Source organism: Corvus moneduloides, chromosome 5 (genome assembly GCF_009650955.1).
Source record: "Corvus moneduloides isolate bCorMon1 chromosome 5, bCorMon1.pri, whole genome shotgun sequence".
Taxonomy (NCBI): domain Eukaryota; kingdom Metazoa; phylum Chordata; class Aves; order Passeriformes; family Corvidae; genus Corvus; species Corvus moneduloides.
In genome coordinates, this window is record NC_045480.1 from 45,632,955 (window position 1) to 45,652,527 (window position 19,573).

Below are 19,573 nucleotides of genomic sequence, written 5' to 3' on the forward strand. Positions count from 1 at the left end.
CATCCGTTCTGTGTTGGCTTTCCTGGCTCGGTGCCATAGGCTGTTGTCTTTTACACAGGAGTGGTGTATTAACAACAAGCCCTAGGCACATAGGTCAGGTTTTAGGTGCTGGATAAAGTGGTCTATGATGTGGAGGTGCAAAGGTTGGGATAACTTCTGTGCTAAATGGTGTGGGCTTGAATTGATAGCCACTCCTTAGGCCTGGGGAGCAGGAGTTGATGTCTGGCATGGGCAACAAGGAAGCTAAAGCTTTGTATAATACTGAAAAGACTAGAAAACCTTCTTAATATCTTCTGAGTGAGGCCTTGGAGAAGACAGTCTGTGTTGAGCTAGCAGTGTAGTGGAGTCTACACAAAAACTAGGGATCATGCAAAAGGCTTTGTTATTTTGTAGATTTTTTTTTGTCAATCTGTGTCCTTTGCTTTGTGTGGAGGAATTTCTACAGCTGAGATGAACTGTCTGGGTTTTCAGTCACGAGAATTCTCAGTGTCTTCTTTGTCCTTTGCAGCTGAAAGACACTAAATTGAGATTGGATGACTGTGTGATAGATAAGAAGGGAAAAACAAAAGGAGATTGGGAATGCAAGAGTGAAACAGCAAGGGACATGTGGGAACCAGTATAGCCCTCTCCATAAAGTGATATCTGTTAATGACCTCATAGGTGGTAATATCAGTACGAATGCTTATGGTTTATGTTTCAGCAGATCTGGTAGCTTCTCCCAGAATGACAGAATGGAGATCTTTGACTCTGAAACTGTCTTTAATCTTGACAGGTAAATCCAAATTATGGCTTCAAAACACTGGAGTTGGCCACAGTCCACTTAATTTCTGTAATAGCCTAAGGCAGCTTTTAATAATTGACCTCATTTTCACAGAATCAAAATAGTTTAGGTTGAAAGGGACATCAGGACATCATCTGGTCCAGCCACCTGCTCAACATGCAAATAAATGTAGTTTTATGATACTAAGATAAACAAAAAATCCATTTCAGGAAAAGAGCAAATATTACCAGTTTCCTTCAGCCTGCAGTTTGACAGTGATGAGTGGTGGGGAGTCTGGATTTATAGGGGGAAACATTTAGGTAATCTTATGAGCAGGTATTATTATTATTATTATATGTGTTAAAATACCTGCCAAGCTTTTAGATCTGGGAAACTGAACCAGATTGTAATTATCTTCCACACAGCACAGACAGAATTATTAATCACTCTACTCTCATATGGCCAAAGCTACGCCCATATGACTCCAGTGACACTGCAGCTGGGGCTTTGGACACAGTGAGCTGTCTGGTGTTGTGAGAACACAATAAAGCAACACACTGCTTGGTGCACAAATAGGACCTTGCACTAAATTTACAGGGTTAAAAGCTTAGAAAATGCTGTATTTCACTTCTGAGTTGAAGGTACTTTTTGCAGAAACTCAGTCTGTCATTTATGGAAACCCTTTTTAGGAGAGAAATTCATTTTGACCTGGAAGACTTTCAAGAGAAGCTGTTAAAGAAGTAATTTTCCATATAGAAGTTCACTAAGTAGAGACAGAACACAAATAGAGAGAATTTAACTCCTGCATATACTTCCTTTCCTTCTGCTGCCTTCCCACATATTCAGGCTGATAATGTCCCTGTGGCAACTCTGAAAGATGTATAAATAGAAGAGAAATTCTAAATTAACCAGCTGCATGTGTTTGTCCCTGCTTTTAATTCTGCAGTCACGTTGAAAAGTGCTTTCCACAGTTAGTATTTTCCCTTTTCTATTCCTGCCTCTTACCAATGCTGTTCTTCCTTGCAAGTTCTTTCTGTGCACATGTTGCAGGCATTCATCGCCTTGTCATTTGGAGAGGCACTCATCTCTAAAAATGTTGCTGTCTGCAACCTCTTTTTGGGAAAGCCATCGTGGGTTCCCTTTGTAGGCAGTGAAGCCCAGAAGGCAGTTCAGCAGACCAGATGCAGGTTGGAGTAGGTTGAACTGTGCTCTGAATGCCTTTGCTTAGGTCTCCATGGCTTGTAAAAGGGATGCAGGGCAGTGTCCTCACCTGCAGGGATCTGTGTGGCAGTTTCCTGTATGTGGTGATGAATGTGGCTTTACTAATGTTTAACCAGGTTGCTCGGTGTCCTTACTCCATTCACTGTATGTACACTGGTTCAGCCTCTAAAGACGTCTTCAGTGATGGAGCCATCATTCTCAGGAGGGATGGTTCACTCATCCCGTGTAGCTGCAGTCTCTGGTGGCTCTCCGAGCTCTCTGTACAAAGCTAGGCAACAGCGTGTGACTACTGATTTCCTTTAATCAGAGAGCACTGCTGGGGCTACAACATCCCAATGGAATTGCATTAGAGGTTTCCTCTCTAAGTACTGTGCCTTTCAGGGTTGCTTTCCAACAGCACACTGAATGGTCTAAGTGGGGAAGGGAGTTTTAGCAAGCAGTCAGTCATCAATAGCATCCTGCTCTTAAGCTGAGGTAATGACGGCTAGTTTGAGTGTGCCTGCGTTTTCCCCAAGTGCGTGCAGGTCTGCTCCCTGAATGCAGGTATGTATATATGTGCAATTGCCCTCATCATGTGCAGCCAAGGCAGGAGAACAGCATGTTTATAGAAACTGTCCTTAAGAGCAATTGCCTCTTGAAGGAGCAGAGCCCATATAAGAGGAGTGGGACTGTCTCCAGCCAACCCTGGGAGACGATGCTGAGAGCATATTGAAAAGCTGTCTTCAGCAAAAGCTTGCCAGTTTAACAACTCTGTTCACTGTTCCTATTGCACAGTGGGCTCTTTGACGCAACAGAAAGAGCTGACTTTTTTTTTTTTTTTTTGCTTCCTCTTAAATCCGCCTGGCCAATTTAAAGCTTGTGGATATTTCTTCCCCCTCGGGGAAAGCTTATGTGAGGATTTTCTTTTTTAACAGTTCATTCCGTGAAACTGGTTTTTTTCTTGTTTGCTGTTAGAAAATGTTGGAGCTGAACATAAGGCTTTCATTACAGGTCAGTGACTGAACTCTTGACCAAAGCATTTAACATTTGAGTGTCGCTTTAGCAAGCACTGTAGTTTGGGAGGAAAAAGCAAGTTTATAAGGTTGTATCGTGTGAGTCCATGTGTGCCTACTACTGGAACAGGAATCTTTTTAGGTCTTCAGTGTCTGAGTCCTGTGTGGATGAATTTACAATCTTCCTTTTGTAGACAAATGTACTGCATTAATATTTTAGTGAGAATTGAGGTGATATCACAGTTAAGTCTATATTATCTAATTCCTGAATGTTTTTACTCCCTTAAAATGCAATAAACCACACTGTGAATTTCAAATATAAAGTTCTTGTCTTTTTGTTTTGCAAGGATTGTCTTTTTGAGTTTTAATTTTTAATTTCTTTTTTGCGTCTCTTCTGCACACTTTTCTGGGAAGCGTGTTATTCCTGGGAACATGCTCTCTGCAGGGAAGATAGTTATTTGCTATTTTGTATTTCTTCTTAGATTGCTATCAAGGGAACTAAGAAAGCATGTAGGCATATTGTTAATGTCTCTCTTCAAGCTGTATTTGAGGTAAGGCAATTTTTTATCCTTACCTCAGAAATTAGAATATAAAGTAGATGCAGTATTTATTTTCTTTATAGTTACTAAGATTATCCTGTTGCTATTTGTTTTTCTTATTGATAAAATGTGTTTATACTTTTCACAAAGCTGTTCCTTGTCTTTGTGACACTTAAAATCCTGTGGTTTTATTTCAACAATATCTACTACATATCTGCATGTTCCTATTAGCTTGTGTACTCTAGATCAATGAAAGACCATTTTTGTAATTGCTTGGGTTTTCTCCTCTATGCTTATCACATTGTGTGGGAATGAGTGGATTTCTTGCCCTGGGTGGGCAATTCTTATGCAAACTTGTAAAACTGAGTTTCAAATTGTTTCCACTGTGAATCACTTTCCTTGTAAGAGGATGACTTTTATGGTAATATTTAACTTGAGTAGAATTGTTTTCAAACATATACAATGTATTTTTAATGTATTCTTTTTTTAACAGCAGTCCAAATAAAATAGACAAATATTTATTCATATCAAGCTGTTTACTTCCTTGTCTACTTAATGTTGCCTCTTACAGGAAGTATATAGCTTTAAAAGGTTGAATCATTATTTATGACTTTCAGAATAGCTGAAAGGTGTCACTGCAACATTGCCCAATGCAACTGCATTGAAAATGGGTTTGTGTGGGAAACCACTGCTGGTGAGTTAGGATTAGTGCATGGGGAATTAGAAAATACTATTTCTTGTTCATATTTCTTTTCAGGCAATTTAAGAGCTTTCCATTCGAGGGAGGTTAATTTTTATTTTACCCTTTTCTGTATCAAGGTTACAGTTTTTATAATTCAGTATTTTTGCATATGCTTTCCATATTTTTCTCATTATTTAAAGCAATGCATCTGAATATTTGGGGCATCTCTTACAAGGGGAGTCTGCATGTTTTAAGGCAGACATGTTATACTGCAGGTCCAGAAACACTTTTGATTTAGCAAAATGTTTTAAACCTATCTTGTTTGGCTCCTCACATCTCTGAAGCCGTTTACTGTTTGAATTCCAGTGTTAGCTCCATTCAGGAGAAGTGTCCTTTAACAGTTTGTCGAGAGGTTTTTCCCTTGGAATGGGGTAGGGAATGATGGAGGGTAGAGTTACAGAGTTACAGTAAACTATTTTTAATTTTATAGAGCAAAAATATTTACTACTATAAATATACAATACTCAAATGAATAAATTAATTCAAAGCTGTTTTAAAACCCATTGAGGCTTAAATTTCTTTAATCAACATTACACCAAATATTATTTTCTGTCATCTTATTTTCTGGAGTTATAAATCCATATCCTGTCACAGTGCAAATACACACTTTATATTTGTAACCTGTTTTCTACTATCAAAAAAATCCTCCCTTATTCCCTATTGTTAAAGTTTTCTCAAGTTGAATGTTCCTTAAAAAACTCAAAAGTAAGAAGTATAGTAAACTAATGCAGTCTTTATAGAACGTATTTTCTGAACCTTTTTCTGAAAAAATTAGATATGATCTCTGATCCACCATCACTAGTAGAGTGTGTATTGGGCTGCCTTCCTTCCCTTCTGATCTCTGGTTTGTGAGGTAGCTTTTGTGAGGTAGTACTGCTTTTCAAAGATAATCTTACCAGAATCCCACCATGATGTGATGACATTTCTATGGACATTACTTTGCCAGAAAACATGAGTGGGGAAGGAGGATAAGTGATGTTGGTGCCTTGGTGTGTTCTTTGGGATCCTTGGAGTTGATGCAATATCTTACTGGATTCCATCCTTCTCACTTCCCAACAGTTATTGGAAGGTGTTTGTTTTTCCTGATGTTTGTGGTGTCAGCTTTCTACCTAATCAATGCAGCAGAGATCATGGCTTGCTATATTTCTCCTTGCATGCCCTGAACTGGGTTCCTGTTGCCTGGTTAAATGGGTGCTTGTTTTATTACCCTTGTGACCTGGTCTGGGTCTTGCTGTGGCCTTCGCAAGGAAAGGCTAGTTAGTCTAAACTATGCACAAGTCAAGACAGGTTAAGAGGAAATGCACTATGAGCTTTTGTTTGTAATAGTTAAAATCAGCAATGCACTTAGAAACACTTATGCAAGATACGGACAAAAAACATAAGGCAAAAATGCTGAATCTATTTATACCTAGCTTCTCTTTTCTTTTACCCTGTCCTACTGACTTGATCCTCTTCTGACAAAATTTTCTTGTTTGCATGTAGCTTACCTTTCAGGTCACATGTACTGGAAAAAGTCTGCTCACAAGCCTCCATCAGTTAGTTACCCTATGGTGAGAGAAAGCTCTGTCACACCACGTCTCTGGCCACACCAGCATACCTCAGGTCATTTTCTGATTCTAGGAGAAACTAATTCTTTATTCAGTTGCACTACAAAAGTTTTCAGACAATGCAGTGTTAATCTTTCATTCCCAAATTATTTCATTTGTGTCTATCCAGATAAGATGTCATTATTGTTCTTAATTATTTCCTTGTTAGAGACTGACAGATATCCTTATTAGTGTATATGTTACCTTGTTATACTTGACTGGTTAGTCAAAACAGGAGTAAATGTCTTCACCTCCCTTTGGGACTTAGTTTTCAGAAAAAATGTCTTCATGGTGAGCTGTATTCTCTACCAAAGAGTAAATTAACATATTCAATGTTGTGCAGTGCTCTGGCTTTCTTCTGACACGGAGGCAGAAAGTTGATTGTCAGAAGATAGCAGAGAGCTGTGTGTTACTGTTTAAGGATGAGCCCACTGAAGCAGGTGACTTCTTTTTTTTTTTTTAAGGCACAAAGATAGCTCCTCAGTTTTAGAGTAGTTACAGTTCTGGATTCTGTTTTCAGGTTCATCATCAACAAGTTTATGTGTTTTAGGCTAAACTGTACTGTGCTAACTGTTCCATGCCAAACACCATTAAAGCCAATGGGAATGTTCTTAAGAGTACATTAGCGTTGAACACTGTTTAAAGATCATCTAGTTCCAATCCCCCTGCCATAGGCAGGGACACCTTCCACTAGATCAGCTTGCATTGCCTTGATAACAGAGAAACGTAACTCAGTCACTTGGACATGGGCATCATCCTCCTAGAGTAACAGAACAGTGATAGAAACTCTTCTGAAGTTAAATCTTCGGAAATTTTTTTCCCTTTTTCTTCTCCATTGTGTTTCTGACAGTTGTTTGGCAATTTACTGGCAAGAGGACATGGAACAATATGCACTCCAGCAACCTTGGAACAGTGTGCAGATACCCCTGGGAATTGTTTCTACTGGAGATGGTTGTGGCAGCAAGAGGTTTCTGGCTTGCTACTTCTTAAAAGAATTGGCTTTTTGTAGCTGAGGCTATAAATAGTTGACAGTTCTTAAATTGAAAAATCCCCTCTTCCTTTCCAGGATAAGAAACTGGATCAAGATTTTCAAAGCCAAAAGTCTGCAGCCCAATATATCTATTAATCATCTGCTTATAATGTTGCTCAGATTTTGAGGCAATTCTCTTACTGTTCCTGTTTTGTGTATGGTAAAAAGACTCACAAGGAATCTTGCCAGTGGGCCAGTTGCAGGACCAGAAGCTGGACTTAAATGTCCTGCGTTTAAGCTCAGAGTTTTGCCAACTAGGTTATATTTTATTGTATAGCCATATTTAGAAATTAGAATCACTTCGTTTTCAAACCAGTTGAGCCATCTGTAACTCCACCTGGTTTACTAAGTGATCGTTTCTTTTGAAAGTTGGATTAATAAAGAATTATGGGCCAAAATGTTCAAACCACAGGAGTAATTGAATATCCAAAGGCCTCCCAAGCACACGCACTAAGGCAGACAGCTTCAGAGTTTCATGTTACTCAGACCAGTACCGACGGTCACTAGTTTGTGTTGTACTCACACATCTCTTGCTGGGATGTGAATGGTGAAATGTAAGGAGATGCTATGTCACGTGTGCTGCCATTTCTGCTACCAAGGTGGTACTTCAGCTACATCTGGGAGGGCTTACAAGGCAGAACATTTTAGTCTTACAAGTGGAATTTTAGTCCTTGTATAATTTTGAGGGGTTTTTTAGCATTTTCCCCTATGAATTGATTTCATAGAAGATAGTTACGAAAGTGCTGGCCATGATTATAACAGAGTTAGATAGAGCTACATGTGCCGGGGATCAATGATAATCACTCAGTGAACCAAGCAGCTTCCAGTTTTGAAGGGTGCATTGTGTTAATTTTTATTTTTTAACTTTTGTAGCCTGTCACCCAACCCCTGATAGGACAGTTAGACTTCAGCTTGCCCAGACCACAGTATGTCTATATTTGGGTTTTTTGCATTCATGTATCCTACAACTGATATTTTCATTAACATTTAGAGTGACCACATAGGTATCGACTTCCTTCGCAGAGGGAAACTTCGAGTTGTTTTGATTTTGAAAGGAGCTTTACATCAAATAGTCTTTCCCATGTGTACTTTTAATGTGGAGCCAGTATTTTAGAAAAGCATTCCTTTTCAGTTATAATAGTCTGAAAATAGAGGTAACAGATTTGAAACACCCTTTGTACAGGAAATTTTGTATTATTTTATTTGCAAGAAGGTGGAGCCTCTTGGTTTCAGGGAAGAGATTTTAAATAAACTTTGGGAAAACTTGTAAAAAGCTATTAGCAAAATATACAGTGGTGTGTATTGTGAATCATGGTTACCTGCACTATTTTTTTCTCATCAGACTGTTATTAAGTAAAAAAATTATCTGAGGGGAATATGTAACACATCATAATGTTACCTCTAATCCTAGCAAATTTGAACAGAAATATTTTAGATTAATGAGCTTACTGTGAAAGTAGTGGTTATTAGCTTAGAAACTGATAATGGAGATTTGTTTGATCCACAGGGATAGAAAACATGTCACTGACTTTTCAATTTGCGGGATAGTGTAAGGTGATTCCATGAGATAAAAGTCAGTGGTGGAGTTTTCTCATGCTTAACTAAACCGTGTATATAAATCTATGAATTAATAAGCTATTCCAAAAATATACCGGCTTTCTCTGAAAATTGTTCGGGAAATGAAAAGCACTTACGTAATGTTAAAGGAATGAAAGGAAAATTTCTTAGCATTAGAGAAAGGAAAATAAAGCTTCACTCTAAAATCCTTAGGAACTAACTACACTAAGAAACTAGATCTTTGCAAACATAAGGTACATGCAAAACTGTTTTGAGAGCACATCTCAGAACCTCTTAAAAGTATTGTCATGAACTAGTAGCTGTAGTTTTCAGATGGGGACAAAAAGAGTTTAGAATTCTACGTGCATGGATGTTTGTATTTGTCCAGTGTGACTTAGACTTCATTTTTCTCCCTTGCTATTGGATCTGCCTTTTGCTATGACAGCCAGGTAAAAGAAGCTGAAGAAATTTGCTGTAACATACCTTGTTTGCCAGCAATTCCAGGGAGTGGCAGGAGAGACAGAGCTATGTGGGACACCTGGAAGTGCCCTGTACTCCAGCTGCTGGGAGTATGTGGGAAGCAGATCACTTCAATTTCACCAAAGCACCTCTTACACTGCAGTGCTGGTTCTTCCTGGTTAGCACAGGTGGTCAAGTGAGCCACGTCCAAGGAAAATGTAAGCTTTTTTTCGAGATTTTACAGACATATGTGACAGAATTTTTCCAGTAAGTTCAGGGCTGTAATTTTCTTACCTTCTTTGCAGTTCTTTGCTTGAGTTGGTGAAAACAGACTCATTTGGTGGTAAAGCTTTTTGGTTTTTCTGGGGTACTTGTCCATTTCTCATACTCTGATTAGAATCTTTTGGGCTATTAACTACTACTAAGGTCCAAGCTTCAGAGCCCAAATCAAAAAACTTGTCTGGCAACTACTTAGTAATCTTGTTAACTTATTAAACATCAAGAGCAAAAGAGACACAAAGGTGTAGATTAGAGTTATGAATTAGGATTTAAAATAAAATCTCCGTTTTACCTCTTTCCTAGGAGAAAGGAGCCTGTAAAATGCATTTGAAAAGGCTTTGCATCTCTGTTGGAACCTATGGCAGCTATTGTTGGGGCCAGTATCTCTGACCGAGAAAGCTGTGACCGGTCCAGAGAGATGGTCCCGAGAGAGGCCCATTCCCAGGGCCCGGTGTCTTCCCTCAGCTGCTGGCTAGGAGGGCCCGTGCCAAGGCTGTCAGCTCTTTGGTGATTGTCAGTTTGTGATTTCAGCTCAGCTCTGCAGGGCAGCCTCCAAGACAGACCAGGGAGAGAGATGAGAGGCCCGTGTAGCTGTTCCACATGAAGTAGCTTTATTAGTCTGCACTCCGGCGAAAGGGAGGCCATGGACAGGCATCTCTCTGCCCTCGCAGGGGCAGGGGGCTAGCTTTATAGGGATACAGGGAGTGGGTATTCGAGGGTAAGGGCCAATGGGTTACAAAGGATCTGCACAGGGTCTCCCAGAGGATTCTGGGTCTGTCTTCTTCTCGCCATAACTGAAAGTGGCTGCCTTTCCAGGGGAGTTCTGCTGGGAGGTTAAGCACTCTCCTTATCTCAGCAGACATCTCCAGGGTGGGGGCTGGGTATAACCCACAGGAACCCTCTGGCATTTTACTGAAGTAATCTTTATTTGTTTTCTAACCTCTATCACTGATATAAACAATTTTTCACTTATTGAACATTACACTATAATTTCACTTTCATGCAACTCCAGCATGCCCTTTAATGTGGGTCACATATTCTTTGTCCTGCTCTGTATTGGTCTAGGATTTCCAATTATTTCCATATTCATGGCGCTCAGTCACTACACAGCCAATCGAAACAGGCAGGCTGCTCAATGTCTTTTCCACTCCAGGAGTAATTTAATCAGGGAGTGACTGCATTATTTTTTCAGAGAGCTGAGCTCTGCATGCCAGGTGATCTGCAGCGGAGAACAGGATCATTATTAAAAGGCTTAGACGTTCCATGCCATTTGTGCTTCTGCGACTTGTAGTGCAGCTAACGGTACCGTCCTGATGTTTTTTCTAATATGCATGATTCAAATGTAGTCCGTTAGAGGAGGTAGAAAAGAGGATGGATGTATCAGGGGACTGTACTTATGATGTGTGAGATTGAGTTTCAGAGATGTTGCGTCCTGTGAGATCCTTCATCACTGCCGTGTTTGTTTTACAGAAGTGCTGGTACTCACAGAGCAGATTAAGTGTATTTCTTTAGTTTCCCTCTGAAGTTCCATCCTAGAGTTAAAGAATCTTAAACGGAAGTTTGATATTGGTACATTCCCACATAAATATTTCAACTTTCATAAAACAACAAAGGAGAGATTTGGCTGTGAGGGAAAAGTCATCAGGGAGTCCTTGCATCTGTTATAAACTTCATCTGGGCTGATTGATGTGCTCAGATAACCAGAGAGACTAAGTAAGCCTTGGCTGTCAAAGGTACCTTAGATCCATGAGAATTTTCTTCCACTGGGAAGAGCTAAATGGATATCCCTTGCTATCAAAGGGAGTCCAAGGGAAGGGTAAGCTCTTTTCCAGAGTTACCAAGGAAAGAGAGGTGTGGGTGAGGCAGATCACAGAGTGGTGTCATAAATAGCTGTGGTGTGCCAATTTCTTGCTGCTGAGGACTATTATTTAGATGAACAACAGGTAGAGGTGACAACTACCTTTCTCTTTGGAGTCTCTGGGCTGGATTACAAGCTTGTGGGTGTGATTTCATGCTGGTAGAACGGTACAGGTAAGGTGAGCATCGCCTTGGGAGTGCCACAGCAAAACTGTCCTGAGGTCCCCTTCCGTGGTATTCTATGATTATATGATTGCTCAGCAAGACTTTTCTGCTGCTTCTTTTAGTTGTGTTTAGTTGTGTTTTCATTTTTATAGTGTCTTTCTAAAAAATAGAAATTTTTTAAAAAGTCTACGAGTTCAAAAAATTAGAGTCAAATTGTGTCCACAGTTCCTCTTGGCTGACTATGCACCATCATTAAGGTGATTGGTGATAAAATCATCTGACTCTTAAAGAAGTCTGTCTAACAGATGCTTGAACCTTTACAATGGCATGTTAAAAGCTTTCATGTTGGTCTAGACTTCTTTAGTTTATTGTTTCCTCACTGCAACTGCCATGGGCATCTCCAGTCTGGCACATTTCCCCCTCCTATTTGAAGCAAATAGACTTTTTCCAATTAATATCCATGATAACATGCCCATGGCGAGGGGAAAACCCCCACCTTCTAGAGGATTCTGATATTTCACATTGAGATTTTTGGAGAAGTGGTATTCAGCATATTAATAATGATTCTAACTCTTACACTGCTAGGGCTGAATCTGGATTGTCCAGTTCCAGATGCATTTAAGTTCAGTATCTTGTTAAGCTTCCTTGACAGAGTTTGCATGACAGTGAAGAGAAAAAGCCACAGCAAGTAATTTCATCCTAAGTACATATCCACTTCTGTTTATTTTCACCATCTTATCTAAATGCATAATAGAGTGAGCATCATCATTATTGTCTTTGCTGCAGCTGGAAATATCAAGAAGACAAGGAAATGACTCGCACGGGATCATCTTACCTTCAGGAAGGAGACTTGGCTTACTATGCTGCTGTTCAGTCCTGTAACATAATGACATATATATCTATCATCTAGGAATTGATCAGGACTATCTTCCAGACCAGTTTCCAGACTCTTTTGCCTTTGGAAAGATATTGTAACCTACACATGGTGACCTAGAAAGTGCAGTAGTGTTTTGGAAAGGTTTGGAAAGGTGTTTGCTGCATGCTGGTCATCTCAATGCACCGAGAGAGCTTTTGCTCTTCCTTAGTGTCCTTTTGTTTTTACTTCCATGAGCTTTTTCAAGAGAGGACTTATTTCCCTATGTGAAGGCTGTAGTGTACTTTTGCCTGCTGAATGATACAGCTTCTGAGCTGTTGCTCCTCAGCTTACAATACACACTTCCTACCAAACTTTTGATCTTTCTCATCAAACTGATGTGTATGGTCAGTAGTAGTTCAAGGCAAACATTTCAGATCTCTCAGGACTGAAACAACGAAGCATTGGAGTGTGTTTTTGATGTGAAGTGGGAAAAGCAGGCATAACTATTCACAAACCTTTACTGGGACTTTTTGTGTTGCATAGGGCATTTTCCATTCAGCTATGCCTATTTTCTGGCTAAATCTTTATTTGCTTTCCTTGGATGTCGCATCTTTTTCTTAATTTGGATTTTTTTTTTTTTTTAATCGTATTTCATCTTGCTGGTGATCCAGATTAAAATGAAGCATTCACTTGCATTCCTCAAGATTGTTTCAAGGTAGAGGAGAAGAATTTCTAAATTGCATTGTTGTTTTTCAGGTCAGAAAGCAGCTATAAGATGAAAACTTACCAGTAGAGAAGGTTTGTTGCAATTCACAGTGCAAAAAACAGCTGCTGTCTCTGTGTTGTGATACCTGTGTCAAAATTAAGGCCCAAGTCTGCATTTGATTCCACATAAGCTCCAGGTATAATGGGATTTTTGCCAGTCTCCCAAGCTAAAATTGACATGGAGCTGCCTTTGTTTTCACAAGTTCCCAAAATAACTGTTTTAAAATTAATCCAGAGGAGGCTGAGGTGGTACAGGAGGTAACACATAAATGAAAAGCTTCTGTGTTGCCCAGTGTATAATTCATCAAGCCTAGGATACCAAACTGGGCTGCAGTATCGCCACTGTGATATATTGACACTATTGTCAATACTGCACTTTTGTGTTCTCATCTATTGACTAATCCTATTTAATGCCCAAAAATGTCTATTTATACTGAAATCTGGTAGGTCCCAGTAATTGAATTTTGACTCCTGCTGAGACAAGACAGTGAGTGTATGTTGTTACTGTGTTTCTGCCTTTTTTTGCTTCATACTTTGCATCTTCATACCTGTCTCCAGAACACAGTCTCTTATGCTGAATATCTGCTTTGGTCCAGGTTTTCGCCAAGCGGACAGCCTCCCTCTTAGCCTGGCCTAAATTGTGATGTACTTACCACAATAATTTTCATCTTTCCTCAGGAATTTCAGCACGTGCAGTCCTGGCAGCCTGTACTTCATGTCTCTTTCCAGGGTTCATTTGACTTCTCCAATTTTTTCCTCTGTCTTGATTTTTGATTACTTTGATACGGTTTACATAACTGTATTGTGATGCTAACTGCATTATCTCTGAGTAATCCAAGACATGCAGACTGACATTTGATTTTCAGTGGAATAGTAACTGGGAAAGAGGTCTGGTTTGTCTCCACAAATATTATATCCAGATGCAACATATATTGTCATACGTTACCACCGTAATTTCTGCAAGGAGAGGCTGGAAGGCTTCTGAAAGATGGAAAATAATAATCAATTTCTATGAAGTGATGTTGGGGTACTTGGCAAAGCAGTGCAGGTATGTGCCAGGGACTTGAACTTCCACATGGTGGAAGGAAACAGTGAGGCTGACAGACATCAAGGAGGTAACACTGACAACCTATAAGGAACTGGGAAGTTCCTCTTCAGTTCCTGGAGAGGAATCTGGGTTCAAGCTTTTTAGGGATGTTTATGGTTTTCTGTCCCAGGAGCTCAGTTAGGGGTCCAGAGTGCTAAGCTGAGGTGTGCTTTTGGTCAGAGAGCAAGCGCAAATTTATGCCAGAAATTTCCTCAGAAAATGATTCTTCCATATGGCTTGTGGGAGATACCTAAGCTATGTTTTGACCTCATATTTTCAGGCTCTGTTGCTGCTCACCATGGCAATGGGAACATAAGAGGGGAACTGCTGATACCTTTGATTCAACTGCATCACAGGACGGGTGATTTAGGGCGTATGAAATGCAGAGCTATGGGCCTGGGGAGGGAGGCAGACAGTCAATAGTGTGTGGGGAGGCAGAAAGACAGATAGCAACACCTGCCTAGGGTCAGAGAGAAGGACTAAGCTTTCTAAGATAAAGATATGTGGGGATGTGTCTTTTCTGACACTGGTTTGGTTTTTTTTTTCCTGCCCTGGTGTATTAAGTTCCAGTAAAAAAATAAAATATGTTCTCTTTTGATGTAGTTTGGCTGAGTCACTACATTTCGTAACAGTCAGATGTGCCCAGAAAGTTGTAGCTGGATTCAGGCCCATTGGGACTTGCTCAGATAAATATACTTGGTAGAAAGAGGAGTGTTAAGAGCTTTCTAACCTAGCCTACCTTTGGGAAGAACAAAAGCTGAAAGTCCCTTGCTGGTAGAGGCTGCGCAGGGAAAATAAGAGAGTAAATTGAGTAAGGCTCCCGGTGCACTCATCACTCCTTCCTGAGAAGAGGTGTGGTTCTCATCCAGGCCCTGTTGAGCTCTCTTAGGCTCTCCTGATGTTCTCTGCAGATATGTATGTCTTGAATGTGTGGGGAGTTTTGCTGTTTTGTTGGGGTTTTTTATCCCAAACACATTTCAGAATCCAAGCCAGCTACTACAGCTGCTTCCCTTCTGCAAAACTGCTTCAAACCATGTTGAGGTTTTGCGGCTCTTTGTAGCTGAAAATCTACTCACAGCCAATTTCCTCATATTACAAGGTTATTTTAGCAACATAGTGATTCTAAGTGGTTCCACAAATGGCCTCATCTTTTGTCTTCATTTATTTACTCCTCACTTCTTTCTTCCAAACATGCTTTTCCATCATTTAGCAAAGGAAAGTGGGTCCTGTGCTCTGACAAGGGATTATCAATGCTGATGGAGGACACTGGAGGAATGCTTGAGGACAGCACAACCTACAATTTAACTCAGTCCTTTCTGATTCCTAGGATGAAGGTTTCAGGTTTAAGTACCATGGTTTTTGTTTTCACAACTGTATGGCTTCTTTGCATGCATGTGGTCTGACATTAGGCATCAGCAATCAGAGCCTGCAAACAGCTTGATGCATTAGGAAATCTAGACTGTGCTCTTGTTTACTTTGAGTATAAATGTCATCTTGGCAAGTGATCTCCTGTCTTGCATACACAAAGTTTGTAAGTTGATTGCTGAGCTTAAATGGCATAGGCTGGGTAATGAATTTTAAAGTTTGTGTTTCTGTTCTTTAGTGACCCTGTGCACATGAGATGAAGGTGCAAAGCACCTCTGAAGCTCCTTTCAGATGTTCAAGTACAGTGTATGTGCTGAGCTAATCAGAGGGATTTGACATTTTGATATTGAATAGATGAACTAAGGACTAAAAAAATTATTATTGTAATTTTCAGTGAAATCAGGGCATGGACCAGTCTAAGTAATGGCTCTGGTTCAGATGGTCTACTTGCAATGCTCATTAATAGCAGTTACTACTACTGTACTGATGTTTTGGATGGACATCAGTACTGATTGACAATACTGTTTTATGCCTTGAAAAGAACATCCTTTTGTTTTTCTTTAAATGAAACCAAAACTTACACAATAAATCATTATAACATTGGTAATAATTTTGCTTTTCCATTTAGGTGATGCATAGATAGTCTTTACATTTTTTTTCTTCCAAGTAATTTGGGAAATAAGGCAAACACAAAGTGTCCTGATTCCCAATCATGATGGCATTCCAGAATAAAAGAGAAAAGTTATTGAGAACATGCCCGCTTATACAGGGAAAAGTAGCAAAAGGCTACTAAATGTATCCAGCTATAAAGCTCTAAAAATAATTTTCATGTTGTGTCTGCACCTTTGAAATCTACCAAGGAGGCATAAAATCAGACATGTGAAAAGGTTTGCTTTCCACCACTACAGCTGACTTGTTTTTACTAGGAAATTACAATTTGTAAATTCTTCCTCATTTGATTTCTCAGTAGTTACTGCAGTCAACTGTGTGACTGCCTCATGTTATCTGACAGTATTAATGAACTGTAGTGTCAGTGTTCCTGATGTTATGTTTCTTTGAATACAGAGTATTTTGTCTACAGCACAGGTAAGTGTGCCTTGATGATTTTCACTTACAATAGAATTAGTACTACACATTACAAATATTCCTCTTCTAGTATCATGTCATTGTTATCTTAACTCCTTGTGGAACTTTCCTTTTTTCAAAGGAAAAAAAATTCAGTGACCATCCCAGTAATACCCTTTTTGTGAGATTACTTTTTTTTTTTTTTGGTTACATGTTTCCATATCTCTCTAACAAAACACAAAGTTGAGCTCTACTTTCACAGTGAACCATCTCCTTTTAGCAAGCCCTTTGTTTCAAGTAGTCTGACTGTGCACTGTTTTAGTTGTGTGAGAAACCTCATCTAGATACCTCATTGCTATCCTGGTGAAAAAAGCAGTGTGTCCTTTAGAAAGCCTTCTCGGTGTTCCCAGGGATGGATGCAGTGTTTCCAGCTGAGATTGATCAGGTGTTTATTACACCAAGAAATGGGCATGCTGGGGTCTTCAAAATCATGCACTTTTGGTGTACAAAGTATTTAAACTGTACAACTAGGCTGTCTTCTGCAGGTGTGGTAGAAGCATTTTCTCATCATGTTGTGATTTTTTAGAGTCAGCTTTGCAGACTGAAGTGGATCAAGCCTGAGAACTGACCTGTCTACTGAGTATAGGCTGCATTTTGCAGTGTTGTGCCAAAGTGTGTATTTGAGCTGAGGGATGGCTGTGTTTTGCCCGTGCTTTGGAGCATGAGCAGTTGAACTTTATTTCTTTGCAGACCATAAAATGTGCTGCTAACAAGTGCTCTACTGCATGAGCCTCTAGTGCAGTGTGTACTCAGAGAACGACACTTAGATTGAACTACTCTGGAAAAGGAGGCTGCCTAAAAGCAAGTCTTCCAACCCATTACAGCTAGTTGTCTTTACTTTTGCCCCCTTTGGCTGGACACCAGGGACCCACATCTAGAGGGACTTCCACGTGCAGTTCAGCATCTGAGGAAGCCACTTCTCAGCTGCTCCTCTTGTCTCTCTTCAGGCTGGGAATCCTTTTCTGCCTGTGCTGGTGGATATAGCAGGCTCATCCTATAACTGTAGCCTGGGGGGTTTGTGTGTAGCTGTACTCCTTAAACTGCAGTTTTCTGCACATAAAGGAGCATGTGATTGGAGGGAGTGAATTTCACAGGGCATCTCCTCCAGAAGTTGAGAAGAGCCTCCACCCAGCAAATGGTGCACACATCAAAATAGTCATCCTGAGGGTGTGCCTTTCTTAAAAGAAGGAAATGAAAAATGATGCTGTGAGATCACGACCAAGGTATTTGCCCCACATTTGCTCCTCAAATTCCTCCTAGCTGCTCCTGTGTGACAGACTCATGTGAAATTCCAGATCTGCCAACAAATGAGGAACCTCACTGTGTAGCTGCAATGTGTGCACAGTATTTAGTTTTAGGCTCCTGATTTTAAAGGCTGAATGAGATTACAGAGTTCTAATTTCAAGGTATTTGCCATTTTCTTAACCTTTTTTCTCTGGGCTGGAGTCATAGTTTGTACCATATTTAAAGTTTCCGGGCTGATTGCCAGCACTAATGTGTCATTTCAGTAGGCCAACAAAGCTGGTTCTGCCAGGGCCTCTGAAGTGGCCTGCACATCTGTTAGGGAGAAAGACGAAGCTATGGGCCGCTATCTGGTATTTGATGCCTTGCTGTCACAACAGATTCACTGGGGGCCCAACTGAACCTGACTTCCACTGTGCAAAGTGTTGAACAGCAAGGAACACAATTGTTCTGGAAAGGTTTGCTGTGGGGAGATAGAAAATGGGTAGAAAAAACACATAAAGAGTGTTCAAGGAGTGCTAGGAAACTGTAACTTTCATATGGAACTGACCTCAATGCCTGGGAGCCTGGACATTCTGAAGGGAATGCAGCAAGAGCCCACGTAGAGCAGTTGGCTCCAACATCACTGATAATGATGGCAATACGTGCCTCTGGAAGTTGGGATTAAATCGCTTTATTTCTTTAACCTTCTGTTTGAAATAGATTCTTGCCATCTTTTTTCTTTTATCCACAGATTACTTTTATATCGACATGCCACATTTTGATGTTCTAAGAGCTTCTCAAAGGATTGCTATTTTTAGACTTGTAATAATGGCTGTGTGCATGACTCCTCAGCTGGCAAGCAGCTTGTTAACTCAGACTGGTGCCTTGTTCTTGCATCTTTTTATATTTCGAGTCAACTGTACATTTTGAGGTAGAATATCTGAAATGAAGCAGAAGTAGGTGTATAAAACCAAAGGGGAGGCCGAGAAAATCTGATTTTCGTTATATTCTTTCCATTTTGTGCTGAGTGCATCTTGGGTGTGTTGGACTTGCTGGAGATACACTGAACTATTGCACTGTACAGGTTGCCTTGACATTTTGTAATCCTGTAAAAGTGATTGAAGTTAGAAATAAAATTAATAAACAGTAGGACACTGGATTAGTCTTACAGGGGGCAAATCAGTGTGTAAAAGCTATCAGGAGGGTTCCCACTCCCTGGCATGTTACCTCAGTTGAGTTGGGATTTTCTGCAGTAATGAACACACTGTAATTATGTATAATAATTTAGTTAGGATTGTGTGATGATGGCTCTTCAGAAATAAACATGTGGACGAGGTGGTCTGGGGGAGCAACTGCCCCAGCCACTCATAGGCAACTGACAGACTAGGTGGTTAAGTCAGCCAGGTAAATTCCCTGGGCTCCCAGCAGGAATGTGAGTAGATGGAGTCCAGCAGATAATTCAGTAGGTAAGTGCAGGAGCCTGACCTTAGGTAATGTGCAAAGATCTCTCAGCATGCATGTCTCTTACAGTAAACAAGGGAGAGTTCTGCTTATGATTGTTTATAAGATAATAATGTTCTTTGTACTTTCCAGTAATTTTCATATAATACACCTTTCTTTGTCTTTTTTGACTGCAACTTAATAGAATCTGGTGAAGTACTAATCAGGAAGAATAGCTACTGGAAATGGTTGCCCTCTTTCAGAAGCAGCTAAAAGCAATACCTAAGCATGTAGTAGCGTATGGCTTCTCTGACAAGGAGATGGAAAAAGACCAATTTTGAAGCAATGGAAGTCAAAATCATGGTAAAAATCCAGAGGAGTAATGAAGAAAAGTAACATTTCCCAAATAGGAGAATTGTTTCTTGTGCATGTGTGCTACAAAATACAAACTTATGCTTAGAGAATCGACTGATCATCAAAATCACAAACACTAAAAATGTTTCTCTGCTATACAAGACCTTTTT

The 19,573-nt window shown here is 40.0% G+C and overlaps 1 protein-coding gene across 3 annotated transcripts in view; it reads left to right on the top strand.

Annotated features, from left to right (window-relative positions):
• The first annotated feature begins 2,793 nt into the window (after window positions 1-2,793).
• The window catches only part of CSGALNACT1 (chondroitin sulfate N-acetylgalactosaminyltransferase 1), a 43,584-nt gene continuing 26,804 nt past the window's right edge, over window positions 2,794-19,573 (top strand). Inside the window, exons 1-2 of one of the 3 annotated variants that reach the window (XM_032109607.1) lie at window positions 2,794-2,971; window positions 3,456-3,524. The gene's annotated coding sequence lies outside the window, so the exon portion shown is untranslated. The remainder of the gene's footprint in view (window positions 2,972-3,455; window positions 3,525-19,573) is intronic. The other 2 variants (XM_032109604.1, XM_032109606.1) reach the window with 2 other exon arrangements.